This window comes from Puma concolor, chromosome D1, assembly GCF_028749965.1.
Source record: "Puma concolor isolate L17-30 chromosome D1, mPumCon1.1.hap2, whole genome shotgun sequence".
NCBI classification, from domain to species: Eukaryota; Metazoa; Chordata; class Mammalia; order Carnivora; family Felidae; genus Puma; species Puma concolor.
The window spans coordinates 43170267-43191346 of record NC_141676.1 but is presented as its reverse complement, the minus strand read 5'-3'; the positions used below and the strand labels follow the sequence as shown (position 1 = coordinate 43191346).

Here is a 21080-nt window from a genome sequence, read left to right as displayed (position 1 = left end):
GTTGCCAGACAAAATGGGGATAATTAACAGAGCAAAGTTCTCGCTGAGGTGGGAGGGGATGGAAGTAAAAAGCACAAATGGATATGTCACCTTATGAAGAGACAGAACAATTCTTCCTCTGTGACAAAAAGGAAAAGATAAACAGCTTAAAATGGTCAAAGAATATGAGACAGTGCAAGGTGAAGAAAAAGAAAGATGAAGGCCTAAAGTTTGCCCTAAACTAGAATAGATAAGAAGAGAGGAGGAAAAGAAGGCCCTGTTTCTAAAGCTGGGTGGCTATCCATGATAACTTTCACTAGAACCTTAGCCTGGAAATTTTCTTGCTTTGCTATCCCACAGTTTCAGGAGCAAGATACACAAAAAAATGAGATACACAAAGCTCTCTTTTAGAGAGAAATACCTATGGATAGACAGGTGTGAAGTTACATACCAGAACTACCAACTCAGAACCAAAAAGTCAACTGATACAGTGTGTCCCATAGTCATCTTGCACTGGGGACAAATTATCTGAGAGTACCTGAAAAGAAAAATGTTTGAGGAAGAGGAACTGGTGAGTGCAAGAATTAAAGGGAACCACAGAGAGAAATTATGTGGAGCACTTTGGCTGTGTTCTGCTTCCTAAAGATAAACTGGCTAAGTCAAAGCAATGCGTACCTGTGGGATAGCAAAGCAAAAAAATTTCCAGGCCCATGTTCTAGTGAAAGCTATTGTAGATAGCCACCCCGCTTTAGAATCAGAGCCTTTCTTTTCCTCCTCTCTTCTCACCTATTCTAGTTTACAGCAAATTTTTTTTTTTGAAACATTTACTCTACTCTTTCTGAGTTCTATTTCCCCCTCAGTAATGTTTTCATCTCTTTTGGATTGCACTGGCCTAAGGTTTTGGTCCCTTATCAAAACCTCTAAGAAACAATCTGGTAACTCGAATTTGCATCTGAATATACAGGATGTGGTTAAGGACATGGACTTTGGAGTTAGATATACCTTGATTCTAACTCATTCTCTCATTCATTTATTCAGCAAGTATTTACTGAGCATCTATCAAGTGCTTGGCACTGTTCTAGTTGCTAAAGATACAGCTTCAACAAAATAAAGTTTCTGCCCTCATTGAAATTAATACTATCGTGAGTATCGTGGTAGGGATGGGAAGAGGGACTACAATAAATAAACAAGCCCTGCCATTTCTTACTAATCTGATCTTGGGCAAGTCACTTCACTTTTCTAAGCTTCAGTGTCCTCAACTCTAAAATGGAAACAATAAGAACTACCTAAGACTATTTTGAAAAATAGGTTAAATAATCAGCACATAAATGTTAGCTCTCTGAGCTCTGGCCTCATCAGCAATCTTCCAGTTACTGGAACACAACATGCACCCTCCCACCACAGAACCTTTGTATACACTCTTTCTTTTGCCTAAAATATTTTACTCCCCTCCCCGACCCTAGCCCTTTTATTTTACCATTGTCTATTATCCTTTCACATCTCAGATCTTAGGGAAGACTTACCTAATTAGGTCAATTTTCATTATATTTGTTCAGAATGACATACAATTACTGTATATTTAGTTGTTCATTCACTCACTTGTTCATTTATTCATCCAAGACCCATCACCTTTTCCCAGATTACTGCAAAAACCTCTTTCCTAAGTAGTCTCCTTGATATAATCTACTAACTCAGCAGCCAGAGTTAAACTGCAAGTCAGATTGTGATACTTTTCAGCTGAGAGCCCTTCAATGGTTTCCCGCTTCCTCAAGGTAAAAGCCAAAGCCCTTGCAGTAGCTTAAATCCAGCAAATCCTCTTCATTCACACCATAGAGCTACACTGGCCTCCTTACTACTATTCCTCAAACTCATCAAGTTCACTCCTATATATCTAGATACTAGTTCCCTCTTCCTAGAATGCTCTTCCCCCAATATCTGCATGATTTGCTCCTTCACTTCTTTCTGATCGCAGCTCAAATATCAACTTATCCATCAGGACTTAATGTATTTTATACAATAAAATAACCAACTCCCCACCTCAGCCCTCCCTACCTCCTTTCTCCTTTTTGATGTTTCTTCTGACATACTATATTTTACTTGCTTATTTGTTATTTTTGAGTATCTTCCCCCTACCACTAGAATATAAACTTAATGAGAGCAGGGATTTTGTTTTATTCACTGTTGTATTGCCATTGTCTCAAACAATACTTGGCACACTATATCTAAGATGATAATTTCCATTAAAAAATGAGCCAGACTTATTTCCAAAATAAACAATTTATACAGCTGGAAAAAATTTAAAATAAAAGTTCAAGTTATTTCATAATAACTAGGCAAAACCCCAATGTCCTTTGGGTATTTCAGTCCACACCAAAGAAGATACAGGGTTAAGAAATGCAAATATTCAAATCTATAAACTAGATGAAGAAAAAATGAGGAAGAGAAAAATGGAACAGGAAATTATAAGAAAGAAAAAAGGATGCACACGTTTAACAACTAAAAAGCATATTAAAGTTGTCACTGATAGCTTAAATTTTTTAAATTTCTAGTGTCACACTATGATTCAGATTTCATGTGAAGTATTCATCATAGATAACTTTCCCAGTTGCTTATAGTCTACTGAGTTATATAAGACATTACAATCATTTTTACATTTTATCTATTGAAAGTACTAACAGTTCCATCCAGTTAGACATTATCAAACATTTCCTACATTCTAATAACCATGAAGTTCTCTATAGAAAATAAGGTGTGGGATCAGAAAGAGAAGAAAAAATAAAACCGTATTATATTCAGAAACAAGGAAATAGAGCTGTTTAGGGGTTTTCCCCAAAAGTTCCCTTAGCAAACCAATTACAAAAAAATCTTAATAATTACACTTTCTCTGTGTTCAACTGGCATTCATTTCATACAAGTTTCATGTCACTTCTTTCACTTTCCATCTCTCCACCCCTCCCAAGTCACAAATATAGTTAACCTCAGTTGATTGATAGAGGTGAATAACTATATTTAATTAACACTACTTCATTTATGACAAATATCTGTACCTCACTCAGTGATTTAGGAACAATGATAAGACATCAGCACCTTTTAAAAAGCTCTTTAAGAGAGTTCAGAACTCATTATTAATTCAAAAGCATAAGTTGATGGACATTTAGGCTCTTTCCATAATTTGGCTATTGTTGAGAGTGCTGCTATAAACATTGGGGTACAAGTGCCCCTATGTATCAGTACTCCTGTATCCCTTGGGTAAATTCCTAGCAGTGCTATTTCTGGGTCATAGGGTAGGTCTACTTTCAATTTTTTGAGGAACCTCCACACTGTTTTCCAGAGTGGCTACACCAATTTGCATTCCCACCAACAGTGCAAGAGGGTTCCCGTTTCTCCACATCCTCTCCAGCATCTATAGTCTCCTGATTTGTTCATTTTGGCCACTCTGACTGGAGTGAGGTGATATCTGAGTGTGGTTTTGATTTGTATTTCCCTGATGAGGAGCGAGTGGAAGAGAGCCAAAGCATAAGAGACTCTTAAAAACTGAGAACAAACTGAGGGTTGATGGGGGGTGGAAGGGAGGGGAGGGTGGGTGATGGGTATTGAGGAGGGCACCTTTTGGAATGAGCACTGGGTGTGGTATGGAAACCAATTTGACAATAAACTTCATATATTGAAAAAAAATGAAAGAGAATAAAAAAAAACAAAAAAACAAAAGCATATACCAAGTTAATTATAGTCAAAAGTAGATTTGTGAATTTTTCTCTCTTTAAGCCAAAGGATTCAAAAGCAATTTATAAAGGAAACTGAAAGAATGTACGAATTGGCTGTTTACATTTTGTTACTCTGGAAGTTTTAAATTTAAAACAAATAAATTTTAAAGGTCAGTTTTCAATATCTGAGTTATTTTAGATGCACTCAGTGATACAATTTGCCTTAATCAGAAATCCAATTTTACATTTGTCTTGTTAAATTCTTAGCTTTTTACCAAATTATTTTTCTAGGACGATGGTTCCCAAATCTATAGAATTTGTTTAAATGAAGATTCCCGGGCTTCAAGATATCCTATTCAACAGGTTGGGGTGGAGGCATCAAGAATCTGCATTTTTAACAAACACTCAAATCCAGTTAGTTATACAGTTAGTTAATCCAGTTAGGGGTGCTCAAATTATACTTAAAGAAATGCTGATCTATAAAGCCATGGTGGTAGCTATTTTCTACTGATTCTTAACCAATTAGTCTTCTCCCATAGATTCTAGAGCCCAGTATATTTCATTTTGCACCCAGGATTTAAATACTAAAACTGCTTATTCAGTATGTATTCTGTGAGAGTCTGCTCTACAGCCAGCAATCTTCTAATGCTACAATATAATAGTATAATAATATAAATCTTATAAGACTATCTAGTTTTTACTCTAAGATTCAAAAATGACATGTCAAGCCTTTAAAAAGAAAATTATTTCCTCACTGTGGAAAACTTGAGCCAGATTGAATTGCCAAATCTAGACTAATCAAAACTTTCAGACCATCAGCATTAGTTTCCCTTAAAATAACTAACAGAAGTGATATTTTTGCTCTTTTCCACCCTAATAATAGTAACAGTAGGTAATAATAGTTCTTTTCATTAACAAAAAAGCATCCACTCTTTTTTTTTCCATTCTCTTTGCCCTATTGAAGAAAAAAGGCCCTTGAAGACATTGTTAAAAGGAGTAAACACTGATTATATGTACTGAAATATAAGTTATAACATGGAACAACAATATAATTATGAATATATAATATGCAAGACATTGCGCAAGAAGGTTTTGGTACAGGGATGAACTCTGGAACTTATAGTCAATTAAAAAATTTTATTGGGTCAGCCCAATTTGGAACATGACCTATAAAACTAATATCAACTTTCATTTATCAGCCAGTGGGTCATCCACTGGCTACCACTAGCTATATTTTGGGTCTTTGATATATCAGTCTTACAAATAATATCTATTTAGTTTAACTACTTTATACTTGCTTTGGTTTTGGTTTTGGTTTTGGTTTTGGTTTTTTAATTTTTGGTTTCCTTCTATGTGCTATTTACCTCATCTCCTAACCTTAGGAGACTTGAGGAAGGTCATTTTGCTTAACCAAGTTAGTAAATTCATGTTGCCTATTCCCTGTTTGGAGTGAGCACCAAATAATTGAGCACTAGAAGCAGGATGAGGAATGATGAACTTGTGTAACTGTAATAGAATATTATATGAAAAGGGTAAAGTATAGTTTTTAAGCTACTAAATGTCCCTTTGCAGAATACCATTTAATATGCTTCAATGTTCAATAGCACAGTAAAAGTGATCTAGATTTAAAATTTAACTAAAATTCTAGATCCCAGTACATTTCAATTTATATCCATGCTTTAAATATTGAAATCATTTATTCAATATGTATCTTGAGAGCCTCCTATACAGCTGGCAATCCTCTAATATTATAATGTTTATAAGACTATCTGCTTCAGGATTCAAAAATGACATGTAGCTCCCAATCATGTACAGGTTGGTCCAAACTCCTGAATATTACACAAAGTCCTTCAAATTTTCATCCTATCTCTTTTTCCTGTCTTGGGGCCCACCACCTCCTCAAAAAAAGTATTAATGGTTTAATAATTTATTTGATGCTTTCCATTTTCCAGGGACTATTGCCAGGCAATGTGTATAGTAACATTATAAATAAATATTATTCGATATATTTTTAAGGAGAAAAACTGTGGATCAGCATTTTACCCATGATCACAAAAGCAGTATAAGATGAAGTCAGGATCCAAATTCTGGTCTGAGCATGCTCCAAAGTACATGCTGTTAATCATTAAGATTAAGTACATCCCCTTCATACTCCTTCATTCCATCCACAAAAAATTACATCATGAGTCTCCACATATGCCATGAACTTCCATGCCTCTATGCTTTTGCCTATGGTTTTTGTGCTTCTGGGTGTGTCCTTTTTAAATCCTTCCTCCATACTTCATGATGATTCAACATTCAAAAATAGTTATTAAAATACTTATTCTGTGCCTGGCATTGTTCTAGGCACAAGAGATAGAATAATAGAACAAAGGAGTGAGAGCCATTGTGGGGCTTACTTTTTTTGAACTCCTATTCCCCTATCAATACTGGACTTAAAGTCACTGCTTTATTCAAAATTTTCCTTACATATCTTCTTTTAAATTAATTTCTTCTTCTGTTAGCTTACAGCACGTTATAAAAACCTTCATCATTGGATAGTATACTGTACTATAATTATGTACCTATCTTATCTCCCCCTCTAACCCATAAGCTCTTTGACATAAAGAAACCTGTCCTGTTTAGATTTGTATCCTCAGCCTTTAGCAGAATACTTGGTTCATAAGCAAATGCTCAAGAAATGTGTTGTGAGTGAGCAAATAGAAAACTTGAGATGCCATCTCTATGGTCTGTATAAGTTAAACATTTTAATCACTTGAGAGAAAATACTATAATTTAATTTATCAAATCATTCACAGAAAAAATGGTAATCACAAATATTTAAAGATATATCTTGGATTTTTTAGCATTCAGGTTTATATTACATGTTATATTACATGTTAAACAATAACAATCTAATTTCAAATAAGCTGCCATAAGTATATAATTACTATACAGCCTCACTGTTCAATATGTAAGATAGATAATAGTATTCATCACAGTTAACTTAGTTATTATTAATTGATGACTCATCTGCACAGCTAATGTAGTTGCAAGATTATTTCTTCAGTGTTCTATTGCAATAGGAAACAAAATAAGTATTGATTAAAAATAAAAACATGGATGGAACTAGAGTGTATTATGCTAAGCAAAGTAAGTCAAGCAGAGAAAGACAAATATATAATTGCACTCATATATGGAATTTAAGAAACACAACAGATGAATAAATATAGGGGAAGGGAAAATAAGATAAAAACAGAGAGAGGCAAACCATAAGAGACTCTTAAATACAGAGAACAAACTAGGGGGTGCTGGATAGGAGGTGGGGGGGGATGGGCTAAATGGGGGATGGGCATTAAGAAGGGCACTTGTTGGGATGAGGACTGGGTGTTATATGTAAGTAATGAATCACTGATTTCTACTCCTGACACCAATACTACACTGTATATTGGGGTATCTGGGTGGCTCAGTTGGTTGAGCGTCTGACTTCGGCTCAGGTCGTGATCTCACAGCTAGTGAGTTTGAGCCCGCATCGGGCTCTGTGCTGACAGCTCGGAGCTTGGAGCCCGCTTCGGATTCTGTGTCTCCCTCTCTCTCTGCCCCAACCCACTCGCATTCTGTCTCTGTCTCTCTCAAAAATAAACATTAACAAAAAAAATTTTTTTTAAATACTACACTGTATATTAATTAAGTTGAATTTAAATAAATAAACTTAACAATTTTTAACGGAATAAAAAATAAAAGACATGAATAGTGATAATTGTGCAGAATACAAATTATTTGCATATGTATATTGATTTTTGTTAAAAATCACATGACTTTAAATGTAATCAAATCTAATTTCTTCTGAAGAGGGTTATGGTTTCATGCACTGAGAAGTTAACCTTAGAATATACTTTATACTTATTTTTAATTGCTTGCTTTTATATATTTTGCAAATTCCAAATTATCTTTAAATTGCCTTTGTATAATGATGTACTTATATACATAAAACACCAACTTATAGGCTAACAGCCAAAGCATGAAATATGTATGCAAGTTTCCCCTTAAGAATATGAACTATGTAATAATACAGTTTACTTGTAGGATCAGAGAATTTTAGATCTAGAAGGGCCCAAATAGAACAACTTTTTCAACACTTTCATTTTAAAGATGAAGAAATGTGGTGTTGAAAGGTGAGCTAATTAACATTTTGATTAGCTTTTTAAGTTTTCAGTGAGTCCCTCTCCCCAGAAAAACAGTCGTTCAAAACATTTGTAATTGTTCTTCTCTCCCCCCATCTCAATAATACAGCTCAGTTGACAGATTACTTCAAGATCTGTTGATCATTCAGCTTATTACTAAACTAAACAAGTCAAAGATACACAATAAGAAAGAGAACCATAAAATATTTAAAATAACTAGGAAAACAGGAGTTTAATAAGCAACTTTGGGGTCTTCAAAATAACCACCAAGCATATCAAATTAGAATATGCTATTCTCTTACTTTTTTCTTTTTTTTTTAAATTTTACCATTCTCCAGTTTTAAGGCTTCAATTAGCCAATCATTCACACTTATTTTACTCTACACTTAATATATGCAAGACACTTAGCTAGACATCACAGATGACCAAAATTATCTAAGACATGACCCTGGTCCTTAAATTACTTGCAGTAGCTGACCCTAATCCACCTTTCCAAGTCTTGTCACCATTCATATTCTGTTGTTAGCTTCTAGTCAGATTATAATCTCCTGGAGGGCAGGGACAATTTATACTTCTCTGTAAACCCAGAAATGCTCCCCATCTTTTACATTCCAATGCACACAGAAAAATTGCTAAGATTTGTATGTCATGCTGGAGGAAACTCTCAAGGATGCTAGTGGCTAGAAGTGCTTGTTCTGACCAGCCATCCTGAACTCTACTTGGCACCATTAAAGCTGGAAGGGTCCGTATCTTGGAACATTTATAATCCAAAGAACAAACTTTGCACAGCACACCAGCTGTGTCCCATAGTCCCTATCATCGTTCTAGACCACAGTAGGTACTCAACAAATGTTTCTTGAGTTAAGATAATAGTACATGGAATGCACTGCTGACATTAGAAGATGAAGTGAGCGGGGCGCCTGGGTGGCGCAGTCGGTTAAGCGTCCGACTTCAGCCGGGTCACGATCTCGCGGTCCGTGAGTTCGAGCCCCGCGTCGGGCTCTGGGCCGATGGCTCGGAGCCTGGAGCCTGCTTCTGATTCTGTGTCTCCCTCTCTCTCTGCCCCTCCCCCATTCATGCTCTGTCTCTCTCTGTTCCAAAAAAATAAATAAATAAACGTTGAAAAAAAAAAAAGAAGATGAAGTGAGCAAAGTAAGCGCCAGACCTCAACTTGAAATAGCATTACAAATTTTAGATTCATATACTAAAAATTCCAAGTTACCCACATCCTATTTGCAGAATTAATGAACAAATAACACTCCAGTTGGGAGGAGATGCTTAAAAAGTAGCTCAGAGCTGTATTGAGTTTAAAGACAAAGTAATCCATAAACATCTATAGTTATGGATTGGCTTGCTTCCCCCCACCCCCTGCAAAAAAAGATATGTTGAAGTCCTAACATCCAATACCTCAGAATGCAACTTTATTTGAACATAATTGCAGATAAAATCAGCCAAATGAAGATGAGGCCATATTGGAATGCAGGGCTCTTAATCTAATCTGACTACAGTTGTTATAAGTAGACAGCCATGCGAAGACACAGAGACACAGGGAGAACATCACAGAACGTCAAAAGGCAGAGAATGGAGTTACACAGCTGCAAACCAAGAAATGCCAACCACTGCCATCAAGCTTCCAAAAGCTAGGAAGAAAGAAGGAAAATTTCATAGGGCAAGTAGCCACTACCAACACCTTGATTTTGGACTTCTATCCTCCAGAACTGCAAGAGAATAAATTCCTGTTGTTTAAGCCATTTCACTTGTGATACTGTGTTACAGCAGCCCTAGGAAAGAATAATCTATCAAAAATGTCTTTGAGCAAAACTATTTCAAGAAGTAGGGACAAAAATTTTTTTTCTTCCTTTTCTCTCTCTTCTTTTAGCTTTCTTCCTCCCTTCTCTTTCTCTTTTCATGTTTCCTCCTGTTTATAAAAACAATTGTATTCTCCCTATTCTAAAATTTTTAAAAAGCCCTCTCTCAGTGGTCTCTAACATTAAGGGACTGTCCCCATTCATTTGCTCCTTAAGCTACCAAGCTCCTTTGGAAAGTATTCTACTGTTTTGTCACTACTTCCGGATCATCATTTTCACACCACAGTGCTCTGTCTTCTAGCTTCTGACTTCACCAATAAGCTCCTATTGACAAATCCTCATTTTCTAAAATTCTCAGCATTATTTGATACTGTTGGTCACTCCCTTCTTATTGAAATTCTCTTCTCTTTTCACTTCTGTGACATAAAAATTTTCCTAGTTATTATTCTTTGATTAGTATTATATTGTTCTTTCACTGTCTCCCTTTCCCTCCCCTTCTTAGGATACCATATGTATAATTCCATGGTTGTAATTATCACTCCTTTACAGATAATTTCCAAATCTACATCTCTAGCCCAGACTTCTCTTCTAGTTGCACTTCCACACAGTATAATTTTGCGGTTAAGAGCACAGCATCGGATAGATCTAATTTTAAGCCCCAGCTCTGTCATCTACCAATTTTGAAACTTTAGGCCTCTCAGTTCTCTTATCGGTAAAATAAGATTGACAGTAATAACAGCTATTTTATTAGGTTGTTAGAAGGATTAAATGAGAATGCCATTTGTTTGTTTGTTTGTTTGTTTGTTTGTTTGTTTGTTTGTTTTTAGAGAGCAAGAGAGACCATGAGCAGGGGAGAGGGGCAGAGGGAGAGAGAGAATCCCAAGCAGCTCCACACTTAGCACAGAGTCTGACCCTGGACTCAATCCCAGTGATGCTGGGATCATGACCTGGGCTGAAATCAAAAGTCCAAGGCTCACCCAACCAGCCCACACAAGCAACCCAAAAATGCCTTCTAAGTAGTGATTTATACTATTCTTCTTCCATAGGAAGTTTTTCAGTAAATATCACTTTGCTGTCATTTTAACTATTTGACATGTCCACATATTCGTCCAACTAGCACCTCAAATTTAATACGTAGGATATCACCACACCTTGTCCTACCCCCAAAATTATTATCCTTTCATAGTGTCTTACCTTCTCTATGGACAAGCATAAAACCCAACTGAGACTATGAACTCATTTAAGAATGTAAGGACTTATAAATTCTCCCCTGAACTATTTTGAAGTATAAAATAAAATTATTAATCTTATTCAACCCAGTATTATAGTCATTATGTTTTCCCATATCCCAACCCCCACTAGATTGTAAACTTCATTAGAGCAGAAACATCTTATATACTGTGTAGAATCTAAAAGAGAACCTTTTAACACATGCTCAAAGACTATCTACTTAGACAAACTGACATTGAAGCTCTTAAAAGTATCTAAGCTCACAAATTAGGTTTAAAGATCAGCTAGTCTAATTTCTTCCTCACCTTCTCAAGTAAGCCTCATAATCTCATTCATAATAATAAAAAGAGTCAACAAATATTGGTTGAAATTCAGAACTCCCAGCACTCTACCCCACACACACCACCAAAAAACAAACAAACAAACAAACAAAAAAACCCAGTAACAACTAATATTCATGTGACAGGCACTGTTCTAAGCATAGGTTGATAGGTTAAAATATTCATTCCCCCACCTGTTAACTATACAGTTGTAGGCAAGTTACTTAACCTCTCTGTGCTTATTTCCCTCACCAACAAAATAAAATATGTGTTTTTATTTATGAGTATATTCATAAACTATGGTAACTAACTTGAAGAGTTATTTTTGGTTTTACATGAGACATGCACATAAAGCATATGCTTAATAAATGTTATTTGTTTTTATTGGTGTAAAAATATAAACATATGTGACTATAGAGAAAATCCTGTTCTAAACTATAGTAATCAGTAAACAAAATTGTTCCAATTTTAGTATATGTGCTGCCGAAGGGAGCACCCAGTAAACAAAATTGAATAAGCTTGCAAAATGAATGAAAATGCTTTATGAAACATACTGATATAAAAGGAAAGTATCAATGAGTTTAATGGAAGAAGATCAATCAAGTATGGGCCTTTTAGAAGTATGCAAGTGTTTATTTGTGTGTGTATGTATACATATATACACATATATATGCAAAATAATTAATAAACAGTCCCCAATTTATCTATTTAAATAAAATTTAACATATGCACCAACTTTTCTTTGATTCTAATAGGGAGTATTTAGAAATAAGTTTAACATATTTTTCTGGATATTAACTTAAAATTATTGTAAAAGATTTTTTTTAATTAAAATGACTAAAAACTGAGCCTAAGTGATTTTTTAAAAGAAAGAATTTCAAAATTGGGGACTATTTACCTCTTTTAATTTGTTTTGCTGAAACCACTGATTGCAGCATCCTGATGGAAGCATATAAAAATGTTTTTAGGGGCGCCTGGGTGGCTCAGTCAGTCAAGTGTCTCACTCTGGATTTCAGCTCAGATCAGGATCTCATGGTAAGTGGGTTCAGACCCCATGTCAGGCTCTGTGCTGACAGCGTGGAGCCTGCTTAGGATTCTCTCCCTCCCTCTCTCTCTGCCCCTCCCCTGCTGTCTCTCTCTCTCTATGTCTCTCCCTCTCTCTCTCAAAAAGAAGAAAAAGAAATGTTTGCAGTCTCCTTCCTAGAAAGAGAATGGAACTAGGTGCATGCATCATTGCACATATGAGCAGCTTATTTTAGTCTGTTCAACAACTCTTTATGGATCTTTTATTTTGAAAATGTTAAGAATTGGGCGGATTCTTTTTTAAAATTTTTATTTAAATTCCAATTAGTTAAAGTACAGTGTAATATTAGTTTCAGGTGTAAAATATAGTAATTCTACACTTCTTTACATCACCCAGTGCTCATCACAAGTGTACTCCTTAATCCCCATCACCTACTTAACTCATCCCCAAACCCACCTCCCCTCTTGTAACTATTAGTTCTCTCTCTCTACTTAAGGGTCTGTTTCAAAAAGAGAGAGAGAGACAGAGAGAGAAAGAGAGTCTGTTGCTTGATTTGCCAAGAATTGAGCTGATTCTTTAACCCTCAATTCTTTCTTTCAGTCACTTCAATTTAAATGATGTATCTGGCTCTAAAAATGATCTGGTCTAGTAGGGACAGGATCTGGCCTAGCCTCAGTCTCTGTTCTTTGGTGTTAATTCCTCCATAATTTCAGTAGGGAAAAAAAGAAAAAGTAAAAGAGAAGAGCCAGATGGGCCATAGATTTCCCTTCCTATCTTAGAGAACAAAGAAGTCTATGATAGGAAATCTTTAGCAACTTGTATAGTCTGTAGACTAGGATGGGACAACCTGACTCCCTCTTTACTTCTCAATACCTTCTGCCATATCCTACCCTTACAGAGAGCCACAGAAATAACCTTACCTTGACAAGAACAGTAGAGAGGGACATGTACTTGAATGGGAAGAAGCATGTTGCTATGTTCTTTTGCCTAACCCCAGAAGTTCAAGACCGCCTAGAGACGCCAATAAAGAAATCTTTTCTCCTCCGTTTCCAGCCAAAAGAAGCTTATTTTTTCCATTAATCTAGTATATGGGAAAGCTAAGACAGAGGAGTCTTAAGTATGTTCCCTCCTGTCCATAACCTAAATCTGACAATAGCCCCCAGTAGATTGATGGTGAGAATAAAATTTTATCTAGCAGCTGAATAGTCAACAGGAAAAAATATGGTATTAATTAATTAATTAATTAATACTAATGCCATTTATTAGAACAATTATTTATTACTATTAACATTTCTCCTATTTAAGTTAAAATTTAAAGGGAATATAATATATAGATACAAAAACAGATAAACAGAGAACCTTGACTGCAGCCACTCTGAACACAATTCTACTTCTTTTATTTAAGCTTAATTGTATTTCCATCCTCTATTTTAAGTAGAATCTCACGCATTCCCTTGTCTTGTTAATTAGAACAATAAATGACCAATATGTAATGGCATTTATCAACTGCTCACTGAAACAAAGGAACCGTATCAGGGCTGACACAAATGATTGCCCTGATTAGAGAAGTGTATAATAGATAATTTTACAATGAAGATTACATATAAATGACCAAGAATCGGAGGTTATTTTTGTTATTCCTCTAAAAAATACTACAAAACCTATGAAAGAATCCAAATGGCCCAAGTGAGTAAGTCATGTACTTCATATATGGCCAATAGTGCTAATAAATGACTTTAACCCTTTATCTCCCAAGGCATATCTACATTCTTCTAAGCAGAGTTCAGAACATGAGATTATTATTCCATAAATTTTATTCACAAACTGACTTTTCATAGTCTCATTCCCTGTATAATAAATTGAATTTTCACCACTAAAATGTACAGCAGGGCAGCAGAGTGTATAGTAGTCTTTTCACAGCAAGATTGTCCCAATAATTCCTACACTATGTAATTTCAGTTAAAGCTGCTAAGCATAGACTATAATTAAGTTAACATTCAAGACTTTACTACATTTCTCTATAAAGTATAAATACAATTTGGCACACAACTGGTATTTCTGAAGTGTGTGGATTCTCTGTCATTCATACAGTTGAAACATCCATTGCACACTCTGAGTTCTATACATAGACACCAAGCACTGAAGTAAACAGGAAATATTATGCTAACATGACTATAGTATTGATGAATAAAAAAACATAACCCCAAGGCTAAGCTGCCAAATAAGTAGTGAATTAATTTCTGTAAAGTACTCCAATATTACAAAGGTGTGTTGAAAGGTGTCTGCTCATGTTTCAAATTAAACGCACTGCTGGTCAGCATTAGCACCTCAGCTTTGAACACCAGCCATTTGCCTATAACACTTCAGGGGCTAGGAAAAACGGATTTGCCGTTCACACTGGAATAATTAGAACATGTCAGGAAGAATTAATTTCCTCATTTTTCAAAAGGATACACAGAAATTACCATGTTATTATATGACAGGGTCCCTTGGAGAATTATATTAAATTTAATTTCTAGCGCAGCCCACACAACAAATTAAAGTCATAAATAAGATGGAAAGAAGCGGGACGCAGAGCATATGTTTATGGCAATGAGTGAAGCCAAGGGACCAGAAACAACTATCTTCATTTCATTTTATTTAAATCAGCCAGACACTGTGTATCTGAATGACAGCACTTGTTAATGGTGCTGAGATTATAGGCTCCTTAATTTTAGAAAACAGAAGCAGTCAGTCAGTGTCTGAAATAGTACATTTCCTACAATGCAAAAATTAGTATAAATTTACTTCCCTTTCAAGTCCATTCCTTTTTGCCCTGCAGCAAGTTTCACAAAGATAAACTTATTTTTGATAATATTGTTTCTCTATTTGTCTTCTCTTTGGGCAATTTTCTTGGGTCAAAAAAAATGAGAAAAGTAAAATAGAATAGTCACCAGGATAAGTGAAATTTTCAAACACAGTGTTTGTCCAAAATACAATCTTCCTGCTCCATCCTGTAAATACATCTACCAGTTCAGAGCTGCAAGACAAAATTCTTTCATTAAATTTAATACAAAATGTTTTTCTTATACTGCTTATCAAATTGGAGTGAAACTGCTAAAGATATTGTTCAATCACCCTAAAACCACTAGACTTTTTAGTATTCATTAAGCCCTAATATGTGTATGGAACAGAAAAGATTATAGAGGCCACTGATAATACAGCCTCGACTCATATCCAGAAACCTCTCCACTTCCTTCTCTTCCTACTTGAATCACTCCTCAAGTATCACCTCTTTCCCTTCCATTTCAGCCAGCCGTGGGCAATCAGGAAAGGGTTCTTACTCATGGTCATATCATCTACACTGACATCAGCTCAAGCCCAGCATAGAAACATTAATAAAACTTTAATAAATATGTTGTAAAATATTAATGATATTATTGATTCCTTCCCTTCTCCTTGTATATATGTACACTTTTATTTGCTATTTAAGTTATGGGTAAAATAACCAGACTGGAAGCAATGACTCTCTTAATTTTTTCCTACATACTATAAAAATACTCAAGGTGTCCTATAGAAATTAATGTTCTTTCATTGAGAAGTCAAAACCTTCTCCAACTTTAAGGCTAAACCTAGACCTAGACCTACATTCTAGACCTACCAACAATCCAAATGCTTCAAACACCAATTACCAAAACAAGTTATACTATGTTAATGACTCATTAAAAATGTCCTATGAATGCATAATTATATTGTCTTTTAACATGAAATATGCTCATTCTATACCAAGTGCAAAAGAAAAGAAACTTTAAGAAGTAATGTTTAGAAAACTGAAATTAGTAAAATAAAAGCAATGAAAAATCTGCCGTGAAAGAGAATCATTGGTAAGTTAGCTAACTTTTTTCTCCTTCCAATACAGATTTAATCTCCATGTATTAACCTACAGATTCTATATCATAAATGTTAAGATCACTCACAGCCCCAGAAACATGCTGGCATTTTATCATGCTTAATAACTGAAGACATTCTTAAGGTGAAAAAGGAGTTTGTACACTTTAAGAAATGACTGTCGTGAAACTGAGCACTCCCTTGGGTGCAACAAACTTTAAATAATTTGTGAATCAATTAACTGGCGACTCTCTTCATAACACAGATTTCACACTCCCAGGTCACTGCATTATCAGCCTGATACGAATCATAACATTTTGGAGAAAAGTTCATAATTGAAATCATTAATTAATTTAACAGGACTTTTAGTTATGCATTGCATTAAACAGCTGTAAAGGAGCAGAGATTAATTAGTTGTTTCTCTGACAATTTTCACTGCTGCTATTACTTGGTGGAAAACTTTTCAACTTGTAAAGCACATCATGCTCTCTATAATCTGGTAGTGACCTATTGAAGCAATTTAAAGTTGAAAGAACTCTAATTTCTTTAAAATGAAGTCTGAAACCTCTGAGGTGTTTCTCTGGAAGAAAAAAAAATAAATGAAAAATAACAAACATTGTAAAGCCTGACCTTCTCTTTATGTGAAAATGAAACCTGCGTCTGGAATAAAGTCTTAAAAGTATATATTGTATGTACGGAGTTCACAGAAATGAGGAAACCAAAGCTATATACCCAGCTAACATTTCTCTGTAGCTAGCAAGATGAGAGGCATTCACATATTTTATATATTCTACTTTTTCTCTTAGAAATAGAAATAAAAGCTATTAACCATAAATAAACTGTATTTGTGTTAGCACCCAGTGTCTTTACTTCTTAGAATTTAGAACCATTTGACTGACCTGTAAGTTGTCTAGCAAATCTATTGGCTGACAAAGTATAAGTAAGTTCAAAAAGCAACTCAAAAAGGACCATTTTAAGGAAAAGTGACTAACAACTCTTTCAATACATTATTTCAAACTCCTTCCTTATGTTGTCACTCTCTGCACAACTTCATCATTTTAGCCTCTTACATAACAGCTTAATATCTTGTTTGCTATAGTAAAGGCACAAAAAGGTATATCATGGAGATTCTAATAAAATGGGTAATTTCCTAGAAAATTCCACATCTTACTGAAATTAATTCATTGAAATTAAACATTTTTCAGGTTCATATCAGGAAATAATCAATTGCACCACCAAAAACTCTCAAGTGTATTTCTTCAGCCCAATTCCTTTCTCCATCCCCTCTGCTCCACATGTGGCAATGATATTGAATTATTACAATTCTCAAAATATACCAGGCCTTTTTAATCTCTAGGTGCTTTTTACAAGTGCTATTCCCTGGACTTAGAACATTCTCTCTATCTTCACATCCTCTCTAAGTAATTCCTTATAACTCCTTTAAGAAGCAGATCTAATGTTAACCTACTCAATGAAGCCTTCCCCAAAATTCTCTCTGGAAAATTTCAAATTCTATGTATCTTATTTCACTCATATCTCAATCCTAAGGCTAATATGTTGTTATATTTTCTCTCTACCTGTCTCTCCATTAGATTTTTAAGATACTTAAAGGCTGGCTCTAATATTCTATTCACATTTAAGTCTCAAACATGTCTATCTGGAACATATTAAGGCCTCAGTAAATATCTGTTGAATTAAAAGAAAAAGAATAAATGAATATGCACGTATTTATTTCCACATTTCATTTTAATAATATTTATTAAGCATCTACTATAAATCAACCATGGTATTAGGTGCTTGACAAAATCTCCACAAATTTTTAAAATAAAAAATAAAGATAGTTCCTCTACCTTTTTACCTTACCTATTTTTTAAACATTTGACCTAACCTATTTTTTTTTTTAGATCTTATTTAAAAATTTGTCATTATTGAGGCGCCTGGGTGGCTCAGTCGGTTGAGTGTCCGACTTCGGCTCAGGTCACAATCTCGCGGTCTGTGAGTTCTCGCCCCGCGTCAGGCTCTGTGCTGACAGCTCAGAGCCTGGAGCCTGCTTCGGATTCTGTGTCTCCCTCTCTCTCTGCCCCTCCCCCGCTCATGCTCTGTCTCTCTCTCTGTCAAAAATAAACATTAAAAAAAAATAAAAATAAATTAAAAATATAAATAAAAATAAAAATTTGTCACTGTTATCTACTGAAACTTGGAATGAAAAAGTAAGAAGTAGAAACTGAAATTAATGTCATTTTAGGATATCTTTTGTCATCAAAACCCCTTTGGATCAAAAGATCCCTTTCCCGGGAGGCAAATTATATGAGCATGTTAAAAATAGTTTATGCTTGTGGTTCTACCAAGGCTCCCCTATCTAGCCAATATACATGAAAGTAAATGAAAACAAGAAGTATTTTCTCACTTGAGCAGAAGTATGAATCATTGTCTTTTCTGAGATACCATGTTATAAAGTCAAAGTTAATTACACTGCTATTTCCTCTTTTAGATGCATTATTTCTAATAGTTTACTGTGGAGGTGAGGCAAATAGTAATTATTTATGTCTCGTTATTCGTATTTTCTCACATATCTTCATATCTCATTTATTTCTCATTCCAACGCACTATAATGGCAAGGATAAGTTGGCATTTTCTATAAGTGTTGTCTTTTAAATAAGAATCTGTGACAATTTTGCTTTTAATAAAGTTGTTTCCTGATTCCAAATAACTTCTTTATCTAAATGTAATTGTCATTTCAGCGCTCTTGTACAAATTAAATGAGGTAACACATGTAGGTGTTCAATAAATGGTAATTCTCTTTGCTCCTCCTTACCCCAAAACACATAGGACCCAAAGAACACATCCTAAAGCAGATTGTCATTATGGAATCATTCTGACATTGTGTGCAAAACCGGCCTCCATTCTGCAGATATTTAATGGATTGCTAAATAAAAGACTAAAGAGAGAGAAAAGTGAGGTATCTGTTTTTGTTATAAATTGTTGAATGGACAAACATTGCAATCAAGAGTGATAAAGAGTAGGGATTAGGTTTCCTAAGTAGATTATAGATTGCTGGTAATGTGTCTACTTTCTCTCAGCCAATTCCTCTTTGTGACCAAGGAGGCTGGCCAAGGTTAGATTTAAAGCCCAAAGTGTAGAACAAAACAAAGTTAACTTCCACATAAGAATCAATTAATAATATTTGCTGTATTTGCCCCATCATAAAAATTCAATTATTTTGGTTACCTTTAAGAAATACTACAACCAATGGTGGTATGGGGAGGTTTCATCTTAAGAGCAGTACATGATCCTAAGATGCAGAAGAATCTTGAATCAAGAATAGAATCTGTATCTAAAAATGTATAAGCTTGGATTCTACTTAAAGATTCACATTAAAATAGAAAAATAAGATAACACCAGAGTAACATTAGATCTATTACTTTATACTCAATAAACCAGGGAAACTGTAACTTATATAATCCACCAACTCTATAGATTCTTTCCCAACTTACAGTGAATTACTGCTCTCCTTTACCTCCCATCTTATCGAAATATAGATACACTTTCTTTCTTATCTCACTCTACCAACACACTAAAAAAATTGCCCTATGTTTTGAATATTTGTGTATTTTCCCAACATAATTGCAGCCATGCATGTGAGTGTTTTTACATGCTTATTCATAAACCAAATCTGTCTACCCACAGCAATATTTGACAGTTTCATCAACATATCTCTGTCATGTACGTATTATTGATCATGTACTTATTACACTCTACCATCACGGAAGGTACTCCTTTCTTACCTTCCTCTGGACTTCAAAGCACGTTCTTGTAGTATCTTTTTTTTTAAGTGTTTATTTCTTTATTTTGAGAGAGAGAGGGTATTCAAGTGGGGTAGAAGCAAAGAGACGGGGAGAAAGTTTATCCGAAGCAGGCTCCACACTGTCAGTGCAGAGTCCGATGCAGTGTTCGATCCCAGGAATCCCAGGAACTGTTGAGATCATGACCTGAGCTGAAATCAAGAGTCAGACACTTAACCGATTGAGCCATCCAGGCACCCTTGTAGTATCTTTACTTATTCGACTTCATCTTATTCCACTTTGTCTGAGTACCCTTGAAGAGGCTGGTTTTAGAATCCTGACCTTGAGTTCTGTGAGGTTTATAGATCTAGCACTCCTGCCTCCTTTTAAAGTCTCCACTAGATAGCATCACATAGCAATTACATACTGCACAAAAAATGCATTTACAAAGGCTCATTTATAGTTAGTGTAGCAGAAGTATCTGAGTTAGTGCTAATTTCTAGTGTGGAATCTTTGGTTTTTCTCCTAAATGGCCATACAAAGACCATAGACACATCCCAAGAAGATACCAAGTGGAAGGCAATATTTCAACATTTTCCAGAATTGGACAATAGATTTCTTTTTAAAATATGTGTTTGCTTTATGGGAGAAAGAACAGAATGCAAGAAGACAAAAAGGATAGGGGCCCTAGGTGGTTCAGTCAGTTAAGGGACTGACTCCTAATTTAGGTTCAAGTTATGATCTCATGGTCGTGAGATACAGCCCCATGCTGGGGCTCTGCGTTAGGCATGGAGCCTGCTAAGATTCCCTCTCTCCCTCTCCCTCTGCCCCTCTCTCCCACGTGAGCTCTCTCTCTCTTTCTAAGAAAGAAAGAAAGAAAGAAAGAAAGAAAGAAAGAAAGAAAGAAAGAAAGAAAGAAAGAAGAAAGGATGTTTTCTTTCTATATCACCATTTTATTTTATTTTTTTTTTTAAATTTTTTTTTTTCAACGTTTATTTATTTTTGGGACAGAGAGAGACAGAGCATGAACAGGGGAGGGGCAGAGAGAGAGGGAGACACAGAATTGGAAACAGGCTCCAGGCTCTGAGCCATCAGCCCAGAGCCCGACGCGGGGCTCGAACTCACGGACCGCGAGATCGTGACCTGGCTGAAGTCGGAGGCTTAACCGACTGCGCCACCCAGGCGCCCCTATATCACCATTTT

The 21080-nt window shown here is 35.3% G+C and overlaps 1 protein-coding gene and 1 long non-coding RNA gene across 27 annotated transcripts in view; one reads left to right on the top strand and one right to left on the bottom strand.

The window, feature by feature from the left end:
- The window catches only part of SOX6 (SRY-box transcription factor 6), a 717975-nt gene that overhangs the window by 469484 nt on the left and 227411 nt on the right, over window positions 1–21080 (bottom strand). For 2 of the 26 annotated variants that reach the window (XM_086677890.1, XM_086677894.1), the window contains one exon: window positions 19881–20089. The exons of the other annotated variants lie outside the window; for them this stretch is intronic. The gene's annotated coding sequence lies outside the window, so the exon portion shown is untranslated. The remainder of the gene's footprint in view (window positions 1–19880; window positions 20090–21080) is intronic. 26 annotated transcript variants of the gene reach the window in all.
- Window positions 7779–9655, top strand: LOC147576622 (uncharacterized). The gene is made up of 2 exons (XR_015240975.1): window positions 7779–7837; window positions 9288–9655. It is a non-coding gene; the product is annotated as an uncharacterized LOC147576622 (long non-coding RNA).